Genomic DNA, 20010 nt, shown 5'->3' with positions numbered 1-20010 from the left:
AAGCATCCACACTTTGGCCTTCCTTCTTCTTGAGCTTCATAATAGTCTGTGAGTTGTAACTTGGGTATTCCAAGCTTTTTTCCCAATATCCACTTATCAGTGAGCACATACCACATGAGCTCTTTTGTGACTGGGTTACTCAGGGTGATATTTTCTAGTTCCATTTATTTATCCATGGTATACACCATACTTAATCACTGGCATACCTTTATGGTTTTGAAGCCTACAGAATGGTTTCCATTTTCCCCCAAAGGGCAGTATTTTCTGAAATATAAGCACATTTGGAAAAAGCTATTTGTGTAGCAATCTTGGTAGAGCCTGCTTTGTAGTTTGGACCTTCCAGACAGGATTTAACTTGTGTTTGCCATATGTTTACTTCTATGATTAATTAGTCCATTATTTGCTTATGTATATGCTTGCATGTGTGCATGTGGGGGTAAGAGATCAACGTCTAATATCATTCTCGAGGAACCATCTACCTTGTTTTATTTTTGTTTTGTTTTGTTTTGAGGTAAGGGCTCTTATTGTTTTGGAGCTAGGTAAGTAAGCCAGACTGACTGGAGAACCTCTCCTGTACTGGGAGTATGAGTGGGAGCCACATAGCTGGCTTTTTTACATGGGTACTAGGGTACAAAGTCAGGTTTCTTGCTTGTGTAGAAAGCATTTTACCTACTGAGGTAGCTTCCAGCCTCTTAACGTCTCCATTCTTGTAATGTTAGTATGAATCCCAAAGATATATGATGACAGTTTATGACGAAAAGTTTTCCTGTTATCTATTTTGCTACACAGAAAGTTAAACAGAAGGAGCAGTATTTTGCCCTCGAAGCCCCCTTTTCCCAGGTGGAAAAAAATTCAGCTTAGAAGAGTTGTGGGTAAAATGACTGAATAAAGGCTACCTCTATGGAAGTCGGTGAAGAAGAGAGAGAATGAGAAAAACTAAACCACATTCTAAACAAGCAGAGAGAGAGAGAGAGAGAGAGAGAGAGAGAGAGAGAGAGAGAGAGAGAGAGAGAGAGGCAGTTTTGAAACTCTACAAGGAAAGTTAAAGGATTCTAGAATCAAGAAAAAAAGACTATTCAAGCTGAGAAGTAAATCAAGCAAGGCTTCAGATATTGAGTTCTCTGCTGGCAGGAAAGGAACTTAGAAATTATTTCAAAAAGGATAAGACAGATATAATATAGACTGTCCTACCCCCATTATGAGTCCAGAGTCCTCAGAAGCCCCAAGTCTGACTACAGATATGGGTGAGAGAGTGATTCCTCCACCATCAGATGGGTCAATAATATAGAGAAATCCCATTTTGCCATTTTATATGAGTCAGGGAGCAACAGCCTAGTGCCATTTTGAGAGATTCTAATATTAAAATTTGAGATGCCCTGGGGACTGAGAATAGCTTGAAGATTCTGAGTTTAGCCTGCCCTGGCTGTCAGGTATGGAAATTTTTTCAGAGGGGCAAGTTGTGAAGAACAGGAGGCCTGACCCAAACAAGCCCCCAGGTTCAGGAAGCAGGAGGCTTTCCTCAGATTGGAAAACTCATAAAGAAAGGAAGTCACACCCCTTAGAGACTCGAGAATGACTCTTCGTATTAGATAATAGAGCCTAAGGCCAGTAGGTAGATCAAACACTGAAGTGACCTGTTGTTTGTTACTCTAGAGGTTGGAAATTCTGACAGCCCCAGCAGCAGCCCCTCCAGTCAGATGAATAACCCTCAGGCTGTCTGGAAATACCAAGACAGGTAGGTACTCCACCTGTTCAAAGCTCAGTGCTGCTGCTGTTTGCTACACTCCAAAAAACCCTATGGGAGACACTTTCCAGCTAAAATATTAGCCACTGCAAGGGCACACAATCTTAGAAGTCTTGGAAGAGTGAAAGAGTATACACAAGTCACAAACAAGAAAGCGAAGTGTAGCCAGAAGAGATGCCTGCTATGGAAAGAAAGACATTTTACCAAGGTGAAGAAAGCTTTGGCAGACATTGATACTTGCTCAATTTGGACTCAGCAACAGCATAACTTATAGGAAAAACAACTCAGATTTAACTGACATTCATTCCAGAAAGAAGCTACTGCAACTTCTTTTCAGTATTTTAAAATTTATTGTTGTTGTTGTTGTTGTTGTTAGTGTATGTGTCTGAGGACAACTCCCCCCTTTCTCCATTGAAAGGATGTTTTCATTCATATTATAATCATGGCTTCCCTCCTTGCTTCCCCCAACTCTTCTTAGATCCTTCCTACCTCCCTACCCAGGTAACTCCAGGCCCCTTTATTCTTTCTCTCTGTCTCTCTCTGTCTCTGTCTCTCTCTCTCTTTCTCTCTCTCTCTCAACACAGTGAACTAACAAATTGTTTTTAAAAATATTTATTTTTATATGTATGGTTATGTATGCACTTGGGTGGATTTATATGCACCACTTCCATGTAAGGTCCAGCAGGGTCCAGCAGGGTTTGGCAGGGTCTAGCAGGGCCTAGCAGGGTCCAGAGGCAAAAGAGACCAAGAAACTGGAGTCCAGGAGTTTGTAGGCCACCTGATATAGGTACTGGGGACCAAACCCAGGTCCTCACTTCACCACTGAGGTGTTCCTTCAGTCCCTGCTGAGTCATTTCACCAGTCCCAGGATCAAGACATCTTTGATGCTTCTATTTCTTCTCAGAATGCAACTTCAGTTTTTGAAGTGTCCATATTCTCCCATCATATCAAACTCAAGCCATGGTTGACACTGCTTCTGGGCTTCTTTCACTTGCTCTTCAGTTAAAGCAATATCAAATCTGATTCCTTTAATGTTGAAGTTCAGTGCTTGGACCACAGCTTTGGCTTCATTTTAACTTGCAGCTTGTTAACAGGCACTTCCTGGCAGGACTTATGTGGGACTGGCTTTGTAGTCACATCCAAGGTGCTGAATTCGGGGTGGCTATCTCATAAGGCTGTTTGTTGTCCAGCTGCTTCTCTAACTTCACTATTTGAGTTATGGATTCAAGGATCATATGGTTTAAAGCAAATCACCATGCCTTGTCCTTCAATCAGTTGTGTTCCTAAGGGTGAAAGTAGCCCCAATCCTTTTTTCCTGACTGATGGATGCAAATCTCCAGGGACTGGTTGTTTTTGTTTATTTGTCTGTTTGTTTGTTTTTTTCACTAGCATAGGGAATGGCTGTGGTTACATGTAGTGTGCTTCCTATATAGAACTCTGGAATGTGAAGCACCTTTCTCCTGTCTAGCTTGTATTTTCTTTCTTTCTGAATTTTCCCCTTGGAGGAATGAATTCAGGACTCAGATACCTTTTGTATTCCTACCAACATTGGTGGGGCAGCTCAAAAGTGGAGTAAAAGGTGCTCTTCTCTGGTCCAGAATAAACATAAATTTAGGAAAGTACATTAACAACCATACATAAAACTGGATTGTTATACAGACATTCTGGGGTCATATACCAAATGAGACTAGTGGTGCAAGCAAAGTACCAAGTTTGTAGAAATGAAATAAGCTTCTGTGTTAAGAATAATCATGAATATAGTAGTACAAGAGGCAGAAAGGGAGAAATAGCAAGGAGGTGACTTGCTGTGACAAGACAGGGATGTAGAGGGCAAAACTGTCTTGTACACACACAGAAGTATTAGAGAAGCCAGAAAAAGTTAAATATACAGCTTATCTCTTTAATGGAATAAAATGCTTTGCTATTCCTCCTGGAATGCTGGGAAAGGATATAGTTTACAACCTGGTGATCCTTTGCTCTCTGTTGATACAGGCTCTGCCTGGATCTCATAGAAGTTATGTTTTACTTATCCCACACCCTTTCCCCTAAATTGTGAACATTTGCTTCTAGGCCATAAAACTCATTCTTGAGAGAGACAGAGAGAGACAGAGAGAGAGAGAGGAAGAGAGACACAGAGAGAGGGGGGAGAGAGATGTCATCTGTTCTTTTTATCAGCCTTAGTACCTTCTATATTATCTTAGGGCTAGGACAAATCCTGACTCCCACAGAGATTATATTTACCTCAGTCATTTTCCCAGGACGTTTATCTTGAGAATTGTTTCAAGTCAACAAGAACTGTTATGTATGAAGCCCTGTGTACTTTGTAAAGAGCTACAGTGTAAACATGTCTTAGGCTTTGGTTTACTGACAAGACTTAGTTAAGTGCTATCAAAAATTTTTTCAAAATTATGCTGTACTTCATTCAATACAGCTAAAATAAATGTTTTGGTGGTCAGACCCTCCACACATGAGATATTGCATCTCTCAACATAATGGCTATTTCTTGAAACAGACAAGTTGATCAGTTGGAGGATACAGTTATTCCCAATAGAGTAAAGAAGTCAGGCTTTTAAACACATCCAGCACTCTTGTGCCACCTCAGGTTGTATGTAATTTAGGAGGTGGTACATTTCCTGAAGCATAATAGTTCAGGAGTGGAAATAATTAACATCTACTCAGGGGTTGATAAATTTAGGCATACAGCCAAAGAAGCTCTTGGCTCCAGTTTACTTTGAAGAGGAGGAAGAGGAAGAAGAGAAGGAAGAAAGGTGACCAGGTGCTTCTCCAATCAGGCTATCAGGCCAATAAGATGGAGGGGGTTTAATATAGTCTTCTTTGGATGGTAAACAGAGCCCTCCAGTCATGCCAAGTTGAATATAATCTTATTCCCCATACTGATCCCACAATCGAAGAAAAATGTAGCGAGTTGTTTACTTGTAAGCACACTAGTCACAAGAGTGGAGCAATTCCCCATAGGTTCCCTCCATATAGACAGAAAAGTGGTACCATTTAGCCCCCTAAATATGTGGCAATGTCTTTACATATCCATTTGGGACAGAAGTATTCCTCTTCGTAGTTACATTTTTAAACTTTTGTTTCAGGTCCTTTTATCGTCTTCCTATTTACCTAGACATATGTAAAAAGTCTGTCTTTTTAATGCCTTCACAACTGTGTGTGATACTATAAGACATTTCCCTCAAGGCTGTCAGAAGGGACTTGATGCCCCTTATAATGAATAATAGCCATCTCCTTGGGAAACCATAGCCCTTCAAGGAGGACAAGAATTTATTCTTTGTTTTATTTTTATAACAGTTTTTCCTTTATCAGTCAATAGGCCTCTCTCTTATTATAAACCATGACATGGACATGAAGGATGCAAAAGCATACCTGCTTCTGTATAAATGTTTACTCCTTTGTCCTTTCCCCTGCAGAGAGAGAGAGAGAGAGAGAGAGAGAGAGAGAGAGAGAGAGAGAGAGAGAGAGAGAGCAATTAGTTCTGCCTTTTGGACTAAAGTGCCCTGTGGCAAGGGTTGTGGCCATATTGAAACCCATTGGTAGTTATTGCTGCCCTGGTTCTCCTTATTCCATTGATGACCAGGCTGTCTAGAAGGAGCCTGTTAAACAGACTAATAAAGAATCCAAAGTAAACAGATCACCTCTGCTTCAGGCAAGGTGCCCTAGGGGTCTGGGCAACTTGCTTAAGAAATGTCGATCAAGTCCTCAGAGCCATGGAGGACTTATCAGCAGTCAATGTTGCAGGGTTAAGATTTTGTACTGCAGCAAAAGTGAGATGGGACAGATTAAGCAACATACTCTGATATTGAGTGATGCAGGCAGTTGGCATCCACTGATGATTTGCCCCTCTTAGAAAGGTTTCCACAGCAGGAGGAGCTGTTAGAGTCAAGTCCTGGCTCTTGTCACTTTCCCTTATCAGTATAGCAGTTGTGACTATGGTACAAAAACAGAATGGCCAACCAGAGACCTCAGGGTCCAAATGTTTGAATAGATATACTACAGGTCTCCACCAAGGTCCCAGGGTTTGAGTCAAAATGCCCTGAGTCTAATGAGTACAAAGGTAAAAAAGTTTACTGACATTTAGTCGGGCCAAAGCTAGGGCTTGTGTTAGAATCTGCTTTAGTTAAAGGAAAGCTTGTTTCTCCATTTAAGTTTACTTCAAAGACTGGTCTCCCACAGTCTATGGTCTCCCTAAGAACTCTTGAACCTGCTCCTTTGTTTGGGGTACAGAGAATCTGTGGACTGCTTCCTTCTGAGCAGCACTGAGATTTCTTCTACCTTGAACTAGCTTGTATCCCAGATAGGAGACTTCTGTTTGGCAGAGCTAGGCTTTTTCTTTTAAATGGAGACATAATATTCCAATGTCTGGAGCAGCTGAAACAGATCCTCAGTGTCTTTTATACTGGTGGCAGTGTTGGCTGCTGCCAACAAAAGATTATCTACATACTGGAGCAGAATTGAATTGGTGTGAGACACTCTGAATCCTGTAAGTCTTTTTGTAATGTCTCCCAAAGAGTGTAGGGAAATTTTTGAACCCTTGGAGTAGTCATGTCTTGGTTAGCTGACTTATCTCATTGGACACTGAATCATTCCATTCTCAAATATGGATCAGTCCAAAGTCAAAATATGGGCTCAATTGTGGGTACAAGGAGAATGGAAGAGAATGTATCCTCAAGGTCTAGAACCCTATAGACCTGTTTGTCTGGCAGGAAGAGGCTGAGCAAAGTGTGTGGATTTGGAAGAGTGGGAAGAATCATTTCAGTCTGTTTACCAAGATGTCTATGAGACTGTCCAATAATCTGAGGTTCCTGTCTTATGGACAGGCAAGAAAGTTTTATTCCAATACAACTGGAATGGGGATAAAAAATGCTAGCTTCCAACAGCTCCTTGGCATGGAGAGGTTTTCCAGTGTAACCATTTGGTTCCTGGGATATTGCTGGGCCCTCCTTGGTGTGATTGGAATTAAGAGACTTACTGCAACTGGTGGGTGGTGTGCTGCCAAGCCCAGAGGATATCTCAGCCCATACTTTAGAAAACTGTTGGTACCAGTCCTGGAACAGGGTTCCTGGGTCTAGATTTGTTTCTGCTGTGAATCTGAAAAAGCTAGGAAATATTTTTCAGAAAGAGGGGCTGTTAAGCTGAATTTTGGTAGGCTTGTGTAAAGGAAATTTTAGTTTCTTGAGGAGTAAAGGTAATAGTGGTGCCTAATTTTCAGAGCTCTCTGCTTAGAAGTGGGAAAAGGCAATCTGGGACTACTATGAACGAATGAGTCACCTGTTTGTGGCACAAGATGACCATTCATTATGGTTCTTAATTGTCCCTGTGGCTCCCTGTATTGCTCTTTTTTATTAGTAACTGACCCCATTGGAGTTTTAAAAACAGAAATCACTGACCCTGTGTCTATCAAAATCTTAATTGAGTAGCTTGCTATTGATGCACCAACCAAGGACTGTCGGGGGCCTAAGAAGGCAGAGCCTATGTCCCTTTATTCTGTTTCACTATCCATCTCTCTTGTGGTGTGGTAGTTTATCGCTTTCCTTGGACCGTCATTCCTCCAGTATCCATTTTCTCATAAAGCACATGGATTCCTTTCCAATAAGGCCTACCCCATCTTCCCTGTAATTTATTTATTTATTTATTATCTCTCCCTCAGACACAAGCCTCAAGGAGAACTGACTGGAAAGCAACCAGTACAATCTATACTTGTCTGCATGTGGCTCAACCAGAAGCTTTGCTTTTGTTTCTAAGTGCCCTGGTTATTGTAACCATTTTGGATCACTTTGATGAGCTGGGAAATATTCATCCCTGCAAATCTCTGTAGCTTTTGCAGTTTTTTTCTGATAACTAGGGCTGATTGAGTAACAAAAGCCAAATTTAATGCTCTAGCATCTTTTGGAGCTAGTTGATCAAAATGGTGTAAATTCAGAAAGCTTTTTTATATTCATAGGATTCTGCTGAGCCCTGATAAACCTTAGTAGACTTAGACAAATTAATGGGATTTGAGTTACACCCTAAATTTCAGTGGAAACCTATGTACTTATTGTGGTCCCAAACAAGGTGCTTGGATAGAAAAGCTGCCTCAAAACTGAGTAACTTTTCAATGTCAATAGCATTGGCCAGGGTTTTGTTTTTTTTTAAAGCCTCCCTTGCCTCCTTGCCTCCTTGCCTCTACTGCAATATATTATTTTTCCTCTGAAATATAAACAAAGTCGGAAAGAACTTCTAAAAATTATCCCAGTTCCAGTTAGGACAATGGGTGTGAAGGACAGATTCCAGGAGGGCTTGAGGCTTGCTAGAAAAACAGGGGGTGGGGTGGTGTCTAGTTGTTTTTTTTTTTTTTTGCCATATAGATCTGAAGTAGAGAAAGAAACACATATCAGGAAAGAGTGACTACCTTCCTCTACATGATTGCCCCCCACCCACATTAGGAGGGAATGGGGCCTCTTACAACAGCAAAACAGGGGCCTGGATCTGACTTGGCTTTAGAGCATGGTGGTTCGACAAGCAGGGAGCCAAATTTGATGTAAAAAGTGTAAGAAGCTGGGAAAACTTGGTATCTTCATCAGGAGGGATGGTGATAGTCACAGAGAGAGATGGGGGAGAAAACAGGGGTTGTAGATCCAGAAGAGAAAATGCAAAAAGTAGGATGGAGTGAAGTTGAATGGGATGAAGAGGCCTGTCTTTGGGCGAAGGAGAATGCATCTGGAGGAGGCAGGGATGATACAGGTTATAGACAGGGAATCCAATAGAAGGTCCTCAGCCTCTGAAGGGAACAGGACAGGTGGTGGGAGGCCAGTGGGGGAGAGGATTTTGAAACTCCAAACAGCAGGATAATCTCCAGAGGTACCAAGCTGGTGGGGTTTGAACAAGTGTCATCCATTGATCAATATAAAGAACTGATCAGGGTGCCTGGGGTCCTATGACATTGAGCTAAACTGCCTTTGCAATAGCTGGATCCAGGGAATCAGTAGATGGCCATCCCACTTCATATGAGGGCCAGTCAATCTCCATAGTAAGTGCACAGTCTTCCCTTAGAGAAATTCCTAAGCCTACATTGAAGGGGTTATAGTTTAGATTTGATGGTCCCTCTGTTAGAAGAAAATTTATGTAACTCGACATAGTAGAAAATTTATATGACCAACCCAGTAGCAGCAGCAATGAAAAGAGGACAACCCCAAGTAAGACCTGCCACAATCCCCATGTTGTGGGAGCAGATGAGACCGATGCCAGAGTTGGGGATGACTCCAGTAGTGAATTGGTGTGACTGTAAATTTTGCATCTTGTAAAGGAAAGAAGCTGCTTTTATTGACAAAAAGACAGAAATCTGCAGCAACAGTCTCCAAAGATAGGCCTCTTCATCCCATTCAACTTCACTCCATCCTACTTTTTGCATTTTCTCTACTTCAGAGAACTAGAGAATCTAGAGAAACTGGGAGAAGGGGAATAAAGGACAAACCAGGGCAAACAATGACATATAGACAATACTATTTAGTGGCAAAATCCAGAGAAATAGGCAGAATCTCTGACAGTCAGAGTGAGGGCACTCCAAACTCCCCTTTGAGGGGTGGAGACAATCTGAAATACTAACAGCAAAAATCAATAAATCATAAAAACAACTCCCTGGGCCAAACTTGCACAGCACATATTTGATCACTGACATAGTTGATAGACTATGAAACAAAACTAAAGCCAAATCTCTCATCAGAGGCAGATCCAGAAGACCAGATCCTCTACTATTGGCATTCCAATTAAGCAAGGCAGGGCTGGCTAGGGAAGGAGTTCTTGTCAGAAAGCTTCTTCCCAAATCAAGAAGAAGACTCCCGGAATCAGCATGCTCTCCTCAATCTCAAGGGAGCCCTGGAATGTTTGTCAGGGGGTTTATCTCCTGAAATCTCTACTAGCCAGGAAAGCTGGAAGCAAGGCTCAGTCCAGCAAAGTATTAGGGATATCATTGGGACCACCAAATGAAATAATCCACATGAGGTAGTTCTTAACAACCATTAAGCCAATTAACAGTGTTGGGTCCTTTAATTAATGGTCAGACTGATGGCAGGTGAATGCCTCTGAAAAGTCTCTTGGTGACCAAGCTCCGGGGTACAACTACATCAGTACTCCAGGGGAGGGGGATGGGATTGCATTAATGAGGGATTTGGGGTGGCCTAGTAATCTCTGCTTTTTTGCAAACAGTAATTTTTTTAGGCATAATATGATAATTTTTTTTTATTTACAGTTCCCTTTAGTTTATTTTTAGGTTTAAGCTTACACAAACATCAATTATTTTGGTTACTACAGCTGGACCATGGTCAGTTTCACAGATAGCCTCAAAAGTGTTACCAAGGCAGATGTGATTGTTGGGGATGAAATGAGAAGTGTCTAGGCATGTGTAAAATAAAGCTGGGACAAAATATGATTACCTTAGTCATGTCGACATTTAATCCAGCACTTGGGGGGCAGAAAGCAGGCAGATTTCTATGAATTCAAGGCCAGCTTTGGTCTACAGAGTGAGTTTCAGGACAGCCAGAGCTACATATTGAGACGTCATCTCACCCCCACCAAAGCAAATATGAATAACATATGTACCTGTATATGATGTTCAGCTGATGTTTACCATATATCACCCCTGGAGTCATCCACACTTCCATTTTATTTTTAAAATGGTTGAGATCAAGAAAAATAGATGGAGAGACAAGTTCTCTGGCATTAAAAAGGCTTTGCATGTACTTCCTGTTTTCATTGGTATGGCAATAATTTATGACTCAAGCAAATAAATTCCAATGCTTTCATCCTGTCTGATACTCTAAATGGAATGGCAAATGTCATTGTAGCTGTTACCATTTTAGATTCAAGAACCAAATTACTCTGTAGCCACAGGTGAGCCATACTTGTCTTTGTAGACATGAGATTGAATTTTGTATCCTCTTATTGACTCAAGCTTTACTTATATAGTGGTGATTATTTTAAGGAGTCTATTATAGCAAGAGGCATCTTCAGCCCCACTATTATAACACTTAAGTTTTTAATCTAGTTTTATTATTAAAGGTGGGGGAGTTTTTATAGGACCATGACATTGTTTGAAAGAATTTATCTAGATATCTTTGGGTTGGTTTCTCAGTTTTGAGTGGACCATATTTGTGTCATAAGCCTAATCTGGATCAATAGACACATAAACACTACTGGATACCTCATCTGTGGTTTTCCAAGAGTGTTTATTGATCTCAAGAAAATAGCTTTGAGAGTACCTAAGCTAGCTGTAAGAAGGTGAGATCTAGGTTGAAAAGATATGCAAGAGGAGTTGATCTGTAATCAAGCTAAGCTATCCTATTTCTCCTTAGCAAGGTTTCTATGCTCCCCAAACTATATCTCCTAAATGGAGCAACCAGTGCTATAAAAATGCACCTGGCTTATAAGCAATGTGGTCTTTCTCCCATTGCCTGAAAATGATGGAGACATCTGGCCTTCCAGGCAGAATCTTTCATCTAGTTGTTGTTGTTCTCAACATGAAAAGAATTTCATTTGTATTTCTATATACAGTTAATTACATGATCTTTCTGTTATAGTTACTTATATGAATCCTTGAAGCTCTCCTACTGGCTTGTAAGTTCACAGAGCAAACCAATCACCCTCTGCATGGACTTGAGGTCTACTCTCCCTGAGGGTGGCTATGATCAAAATACAGTGTATGCATCTGTGAAATTCTCAAAGAAATAAAAATGTATTTTAAAACCTTTAAATATGAGACATTTGCTCCCTTTAAAACTCCTTAGCCATTACACAAAAGCTTTGGCTTTCCCAGTGTTGTTCAACTTTCTTTCATTCTCCCGTTAACCTCTCCCTATCTTTCCATATGTTACAGATTCACTGAGCCAATCCATTACATTCCCCAACCAAGCCATTACAGCTAATTTTCCAAGCAGAGCAGTTCAACTCTAGGCTTAGCCCAGCCATGCTGTCATGTTTGAGCAATGAAAACACCTAGATAGGCGTTTGGCTAAAACAAACAAATTTTTTTTCTCTGAGAGAAAAATTTACAGTTATTTAACTCTAAAACTGGCACTTTCATTTTCCCTGTATTAGTCCTGTTGTTTTGCAAGCATGAATTGATGAGCACCTGGTCTAATAGAGCCATAACAAGATTGAAAACAGAGGGACAGATGTGTGATACATTAGGTGAGAAAAATAAACCAACAAGCCATGATGACTCTGTAGATATGGATGAGATCTGGAGAGGGAAGAGGTCCATATAACATCAGCATTTGCAGCCGGAGCAGTCATGGATCCCCACCCCACCCCACCACCCCTTTTGTTTATTTGATTTTCACAAGGCACCATTTTTCTTTTGTCCTGGTTTGCAAAGGTTCCCATTTCAAAATGTAGAACACTGAAATACGGACACATTTCTCTTGTCATGCTCTGTTCTTATGTTCTTTTATGAATGGCTATAAAGCGGTAAATAAAAATGAACAGAAAACCTGAACATGGAGTAGGACTTTAATCCCCTGAACTTGAAGCAGGTGGAGGCATACAAGATCAAGGCTAACAGAGTGAGACCCTGTCTCAAAAAACAAACAAACAACAACAAAGCCTTCTAAAAACAGAACCCACTTGTGAGGGAACACTTGTGAAATGTTTACATTGGCCTCCTAAAGAATATAATAGACATTTTATAAAGGTTTCCAAGAAACCAGTTACTTCACTTAAAATATTCAGTATCTTTTATGGTACTGTTTATTCTATGGCTTCTGAGCCCAGAATGGACCTTGCTTCCCTTACTTTTAGCCCCATGATTGATTATTGTTTTTTTCTTTAAATAAATAAATTCAGTCTTATTTTTATTTGTATTTCTATGTTAAACACTTTATGGCCTTTATGTTGTGCATTTCTTTGTTTGTTTTGTTTTTTATTGGATATTTTATTTACATTTCAGATGCCATCCCCTTTCCACATTTCCCCTCCCTAGAAAACCCCTATCCCATACCCCCTTCTCCTTTTTGTTTTTATACAAATTTTTTTAATGTTAACCAATGGCTTTATAAATTTGGTAATGCTCAATATCAATCAGAAGTGTAACCTAATACCCAACCTAGATATATCAACTATGTTTGACTGGCTCAGATTTTTGTTTTAAGATAAGGTCTTAGTATATATCTTAGGCTGGCTCTGAACTTACTAAGTAGTCCAGGCTGTCCTCAAACTCATGGCAAGCTTTGTGATTCAGCCTCCTGATTCAGAGATTGATCTAAACTTACCTCTGTTGGGCATCCCATCTTTTTTCAAATTCCCTTTTTTAGCCACCACTTGCCCCTCTATGTGTAATGACTGAATCTTGGTACTTTAGGTTTCATTTACCTGCAACCTGTACCATCATTTTCTCCAGTACATGATCAATTTGGTTACCATGAAATATTGAGTTCTTCCTCTTCCTGTCTGTCCATCTTTTGCCCCTCGACATTTATTCTGTCTCTCTGACTCTGTGTCTGTCTGTCTCTTTCTCTGTCTGTCTCTGTCTGTCTCTCTGTCTGTCTCTCTGTCTGTCTCTCTGTCTCTGTCTCTGTCTCTGTCTCTGTCTCTGTCTCTCTCTCTCTCTCTCTCTCTCCCTCCCTCCCTCTCTCCCTCCCTCCCTCCCTCCCTCCTTCCCTCCCTCCCTCCGTCTCTCCTGTCTCCTACCCACCTCCACAGTATATTAAGGAAAAAATGGTTTTGGTCAAGAAAGCTTTTAACAGCTTATTATTATTTGCTATGTGTGTAGAATATATATGTAGATTTTTAAGGTTACATTTGTGCCCTTTACCACAGCAATCCTATTAGCAAAGCTTCCTACTTGTCCACGTAATTGCCAACATGTGTTAATATCTGTTTGGAAATTTTAGGTATCCTACCTATATGGTGTGAGTGGTAAGTCGTGGTTTTTTGCAATTCCATTATGATTAGTAAGATTGAATATATTTTTTTTCTGCTTATTGGACTTTTGTTTTCTTCTTTGGGAAAATGTGTACCCAGAGACTTTGACTATTTTTAAATTGTTCCATTTTTCTTTCAATTTTTTTAACCATGTATTTATTGATTTAGTGCATGCATTGCGTGTGTGTGCATGTGTCTTGTGTGTGTGTGTGTGTGTGTGTGAGAAGTCACTATGAGCATGTAGATGAGGTCAAAGTGTGATCTGTTGTAGTTGGTTCTTTCATTCCACCATGTGCTCCAGTAATCAAAATCAAACCATCAAGCTTGGAAGCAAGTGCCTTTATCTACTAAGCTACATCACCTACCTCTATTTTAATCCTAATGGGTTCATTTGTAAGAATTATTTAAATATCCTCTAACATCTCTTATGGTATATGTGATTGGAAAATTTTCCCCAATTCTACAGATTGTCTCTTTCTTTTCTTGATGGTGCCCTTTGTAGCAAGAACAATTTAAGTTTTGATGAGGTCCCATTTATCTTGTTTTTTTTTTCTTTTTGTTCTTTGTGCTTTTGATGCCAGATCTAAACCATTGCCCAGTTTGAAGCCACAAAGACACACTTCTATATTCTAGGTGTTTTCTGCCAGAGACAGGTCTTCACTATGTAGGTCTGACTGTCCTGGAACTCATTACATAGACCAGGCTAGCCTCAAACTCACAGAGATCCAATTTTCTCTGCCTCCCACTACACCTGGCTGAATTTTAGCAAGACTTTTTAATTCCTACCGTACACATTCCTGTTTATATTGCTACTAGTACCAAATCTTTGGTTATAACTCATTTTGTCAAAATATGTATTTACTAAAATATAGCAATGTTGCATTTTCAGAGGTGAGTATTTCAGAGGAAAATAAGCATGGTCTCTGAATGAAGACTTGGTGAGGCGCAGTATCTTTCCTACTAGGATGAGCAGCTTACTACTGCCATCTGCTGCTAGACACGGTTCATGTAGTTGGTAAGCCTAGAAGTTAGTCAGGCTTAGAAGAGATATGCTTCCTCTATTGAGTAGACAGCAGCAAGAGGTAAAAGATGCTGCTTATGGACTAACTGAATTAGCTATTACCAGCCCATATAAAGCAGTCAATAACTCATTACTTCCAGAGAATTATTTCTGTAAGAGAACACGGGTCTATTAGGGCCAGTTTTCTGTTTATTTTTTTTCCCAGAATAATCCAATTGTCTATATTTTAAAAAATGTGAATGTTTTCAATTTTTAATTGACTGTATAAAACATGTAAGTGCCACCTGGGCAAAATAGTGCATGCCTGTAGCCCCAGGTACTCAGGAGGCTGAGGCACGGTTACTTGAATACATGAGGTCAGGACCACCTTAGGCAGCACAGTTCCATTTCAAATTTATATGCACATGAGATGTAGGCAAAACAAAAGAAGGCTCTAGGGTAATTTTTTCAACTGTTCTATGTCCCTACACAGTTATGTGATGATTCATTACCAACTGGACTGGATTTAGAGTCACTGAGGTGACATATCTCCACATGTGTATGAGAGTGAGTTTCCAAAGCTAATTAACTGCAGAAATGTTTCTGTTTAAAGAAAGAACAGGACAAAAAATGAAACAGAGACTGAAGGAAGGGCCAACCTGAGGTGGATGCTTGGAGCCAGCCATTAGGCTGAACTCAGGAAACCTGATGAGGGAGCTGGCAGAAGGACTAGAGGAGCAGAGGGGACTGCAACCCCATTGGAAGAACAACATAGGCTGGTCTGACCACCCAGTTCTCCCAGAGACTAGACCACCAACCAAGGAGTGTACCTAAAGGGATCCATGGCTCCAGATACATATGTAGCAGAGGATGGCCTTACCCAACAGCAATGAGAAGAGAGGCCCTTGGTTCTGGGGAGGTTGGATGCCCAAGAGTAGGGGGATGCTGGAGAAGTGGGGTGAGCAAGTGTGAGTGGGTAGGGGAGCACTCTCATACAGGCAAAAGGGAGAGGGGAGGGCAGATATGGGATGGGATGGTGGTGGTGGGTAACCAGGAAGTGGTATATCATGGGATGGGGGTTGGTGGAGGGGGTAACTGGGAAGTGGTATATCATTTGAGATGTAAGCAAATGGAATGATTAATAAAAATTAAAAAAAAAATGAGCAGCACCATCCTGAGTTGTCCCTGATAAAAGGAGGTCTGAGGGAAAATCAGGGCTGCTTTGCCTGCCTGCCTTCACTCATTGTTAGTGAGTACATCTAAACTGTTTCTGCCATCCTTTATTGGACATTGGAACTCCGATTCTTCTGACATGGACTGAATATCACTATCTCTGTATGAATTCTCTAGGCTTTTAGCACTAAATTTGGACTGCTATGGTTTCCAACTTTGTGGAATAAGCAGCTTTCAGAATCTCAGGTTCACCACTGAGGGAGAGAGCCACTGTTGGACTAGGCAGACAAATTCATATAAGCCAATCTAATAAATTACCTATGTATTAAGTATAGATATTCTGTTCCTCTAGAGAATGCTGAGTAATACATCAGTGTATATATATATATGTGTGTGTGTGTGTGTGTGTGTGTGTGTATGTGTGTGTGTGTGTGTGTATGTGTGTTGATACTTATATATATTTATGTGTGTATATTTATCCTTATATATGTGTATGAAGGAGAATATAATGATACTCATTCTCTAATTCCTTTTATGCCTACTCTTTCAGAAGCCCCACATCAGTGAAAAGGAAGAACCATATCAACCAGGTCTTACATTCTTTAAGGGGTCTAGACAGACTTTTAATTTTATTAAAATAAGATGAAACTTTCAGAAAACCCAGTTTCATTTTTTGAGATAAACCAAGAAGATTGAAAAATATAAAATTTGTCTGAGTATAAACTATATCTTGTTGTTGAATTACAGATCATAAAGAACATTGCTGATTACACATTAAATACTTTATTTTATAAACATATTATGTTTCACTATACATATGTTTGGTAGTAGTAGAAGTGTCAACATGATAACATAAACATCTAAATGGCCTTCTGATGATTTATATCTATATTGAATGTCAGTCTTAATTGTTTATTTCAGGAACCTTAGGAAGAAGAAAGTTGATAAAGTTACAGACTCTGAGTGTATACTGGAAAATTTTTCTCTTTTATCCAAGGCCATTCTTCCTCTCTCACTCTTAACTCATTACTTCTGCTTCTTTTACAGTCTCTTTTCATCATTTATTTTTATAGTGCCCTTCTTTTAAGACCCCACCTATGTCTTTTCCTTCTTGATCTTCAATCATCTGGTTCCTGTCCAGTCCTAGTTCAAAATTTCCCAAGATTTTAGGCACAAACTATGCTCACAAATTCAAGTGCTCACAAGGGCCAGGAAGTAGACACAATAACTTAATGTTTGTTATGGTTTCTATTCATGTGTCCAACTTATATACAGTCTAACTACAATTTAATTTGAGGTAATTTTCTTTCTGTGGCTGATTTATTTTTGTTGATGACATAATAGTTCATCTAATCAACTATTATAGAAGTCTAGAGCTCTGAGAGAATTGGGTTAGAAAACAATAAGTAGAGAAACATAGAGTGCTATTGTCATACTGGCACAGGACTAGTCAGAATCTAGAATGAGGGAATAAACAGCCACCAAAGGAATGAGTGGTCAGATATGTTCAAGAATGTTGACAGATGAGGACTAGGTCAGATTTAAGGTAATATCATAATGGTTTCCCCCCAAACCACAGAGACTCAAGAATGTCTGTTCAGAGTTCTAAGAGAGCCCTTAAGGAAATAGTTGCTTTAACTATGTTCTTATTGTGAGTGTTTTGTGTCAGAAATGTATATAGACATGTCAGTGTTTTTTTCACAATACCAGGATTTATTGAATAACAATCAACTCATAATGAATAACAGAATTTTTTTTTTGTTTTGTTCTGCTTTGTAGCAGTTTTCCAAGTAATCTCAACTTCCCTTGAGAGCTGGCTGTGGGCAAACACAGGGTCTTTTATTTCAATCTTAATTATTAAACTCAATCTGAAATCACACATTCTATAGTACATCATATATATATGATATATAGATCATATATGTGTATATATATGTATATATGATATATATGTATATATCATATATACGTGTGCGTGTGCGTGTGCGTGTGCGTGTGTGTGTGTGTGTGTGTGTGTGTGTAAGTTAGAAAATGGCTATAAAAGCATTAGAGGATTGTAGCAAGGTTCAATGAGTCCAAAGAAGCCTTAAAGAAGGTATAAGCATCCACAACAGTGTCTGTGAATGCCAGGAAGTGCATGCAGACAGGAGCCTGATATAGCTGTCTCCTTAGAGGTCTGCCAGAGCCTGACATATACAGAAGTGGATGCCCACAGCTAACCATTGAACTGATCATGAGGTTCCCAATGGAGAAGTTAGAGAGGAGACTGAATGAGCTGAAGGCGTTTGCAGCCCCATGGAGAGAGCAACAATACCAACCAACCAGATTTCCCAGTGTCTAAACCACCAGCCTGGGAGCACATAGGGAGGGACCCATGGTTCCAGCTGTATATGTACCGGAGGATGGCCTTGGTCCCATGAAGGCTGGATGCTCAGTGTTGGGGAATTTGAGGGTGGGGAGGTGGGAGTGGGCAGGTGGGTGGGGGAATATCCTCATAGAAGCAGGAGGAGGAAGGATGGGATAGGGAGCTTCTGGGGGGGGGGAATGGGGAAAGGGATAACATCTGAAATGTACAGAAATAAAATATCCAATTAAAAAATAAAATAGAATAAAAATTTAAAAGACTGATTAGGATGTAAAGAGAATATTTGTGGGGGTTGGTTAGTAAACTCCATAAAGGAGCTGCTAGGTGTGCTATCATAAAAATAAGCCACAGGTTCAGAGTTGAGCTGCTGAGGTAAAATATATGGGACCATGGAAGCTGCAGAGGCAGGGTGCAGACCTGAGTGAAGAGAGATGAACAGACAGATGGGTAGATAGGAATTAGGGCCAAGCTCTGTCATCAGTGTGGACATGGTTGAGCTGAAACCTCTGGGACAGTTGGGAATTCTCTGTCAGTCCAATGATACTCACACTACACCTACAGGCAGTTGGACAATCATTGTCACCAGAATCATGGTGTTAAGAGCCCTTTTCTTTACTGGGCCCAGGTGAAGGGGTTGCATCTTAGTCTCACATGTTCCACAATTTTCAGGCCTAGTTTCCCTGATAGGATTTGAATACCTTGGTGTGCTGATACGGTCCCAACCCACAGTGATATTTTATAGTGTGGTGCTTGGTACTTTTAAGATCAAGTTACTTATCAGTTTGTGTCTTGTGCATAGAAAGGTGATTACATCACATGGATGATAAGGTACAGAGTCATGCTGCTTCTCCATTTGTACTTGTGATGAAGCAAAATGCTGCTTTAAAATTGTAGTTTCCCAGGATAATATTTATTTTACATATCTTGTAGTCATTTTAGAGCAAGGCACAGCCTCAATATTTTTCCAGTTTCATTTTAATTAGGGCTACTATGGGCAAGCCTAATTCTTAGGAAAGAAGCTGATCATGAACCCCTTTGTACCTCACTGGTACAAATTGGCATAATTATGCTCTAATTGTATTTTGAGAGAAAAGTTTCATTTTAACAGGAAGGGTGATATATTACTATATTATTTACTTTGAGAGAAAAGATCTGAGTGGAAGGTTCTCAGCTGACATTTATTCTAAGCCAAGGAAAAACTAAGTGTTTTAGTTAGGATAGATGACAGAGGTGCTGGTTAGTCAACAAAATGATGGACTGGGTATTAGGACTATCTTGTACCTCACTGGTACAAATTGGCATAATTATGCTCTAATTGTATTTTGAGAGAAAAGTTTCATTTTAACAGGAAGGGTGATGTGTAGGAGGAACTAAGGTGGGAGGAGTACTGAGAGGAAGAAAAGGAGTAAGAAGAGGAGAAGAAGGAGAGGAGAAGTTAGGTGATGAAAGAGAGAAAGAGGGGGGAGACAGGGAGGCAGATGTTCATGTATCTCCACCAGTCAAAGATAGTGGTTATATCTAGGTTGGGTAGTGGGTTACACCTCTGATTGAACAATACCAAACTTATAAAGACTATGATTAACATTTCTTAAAAAAATGTATAAATGCAAAAAGGAAAAGGGGGCATGGGATAGGGGTTTTCTAAGGGGGGGGGGGAATGGGGAAACGGGATGGTATCTGAAGTGTAAATAAAATATCTAATAAAAAATGAAAAAAAAGGGAAAAAAAGAGAATGATGAACAATATAGATTTTTTCCTAGAAATGCATAAATTAATATATACTCATAATTATTGCTTAAATTTTGAAACGCTTTC

General features: G+C 40.0%; 1 pseudogene; it reads right to left on the bottom strand.

The window, feature by feature from the left end:
* Positions 1-2614: 2614 nt before the first annotated feature.
* LOC117695057 (large ribosomal subunit protein bL19m pseudogene) overlaps positions 2615-20010 on the bottom strand; it is a 31507-nt pseudogene continuing 14111 nt past the window's right edge.

Source organism: Arvicanthis niloticus, chromosome X (assembly GCF_011762505.2).
Source record: "Arvicanthis niloticus isolate mArvNil1 chromosome X, mArvNil1.pat.X, whole genome shotgun sequence".
Classification (NCBI taxonomy): domain Eukaryota; kingdom Metazoa; phylum Chordata; class Mammalia; order Rodentia; family Muridae; genus Arvicanthis; species Arvicanthis niloticus.
Note: the sequence above shows the minus strand (reverse complement) of the source record. Positions and strands in the feature narration are given on the sequence as shown.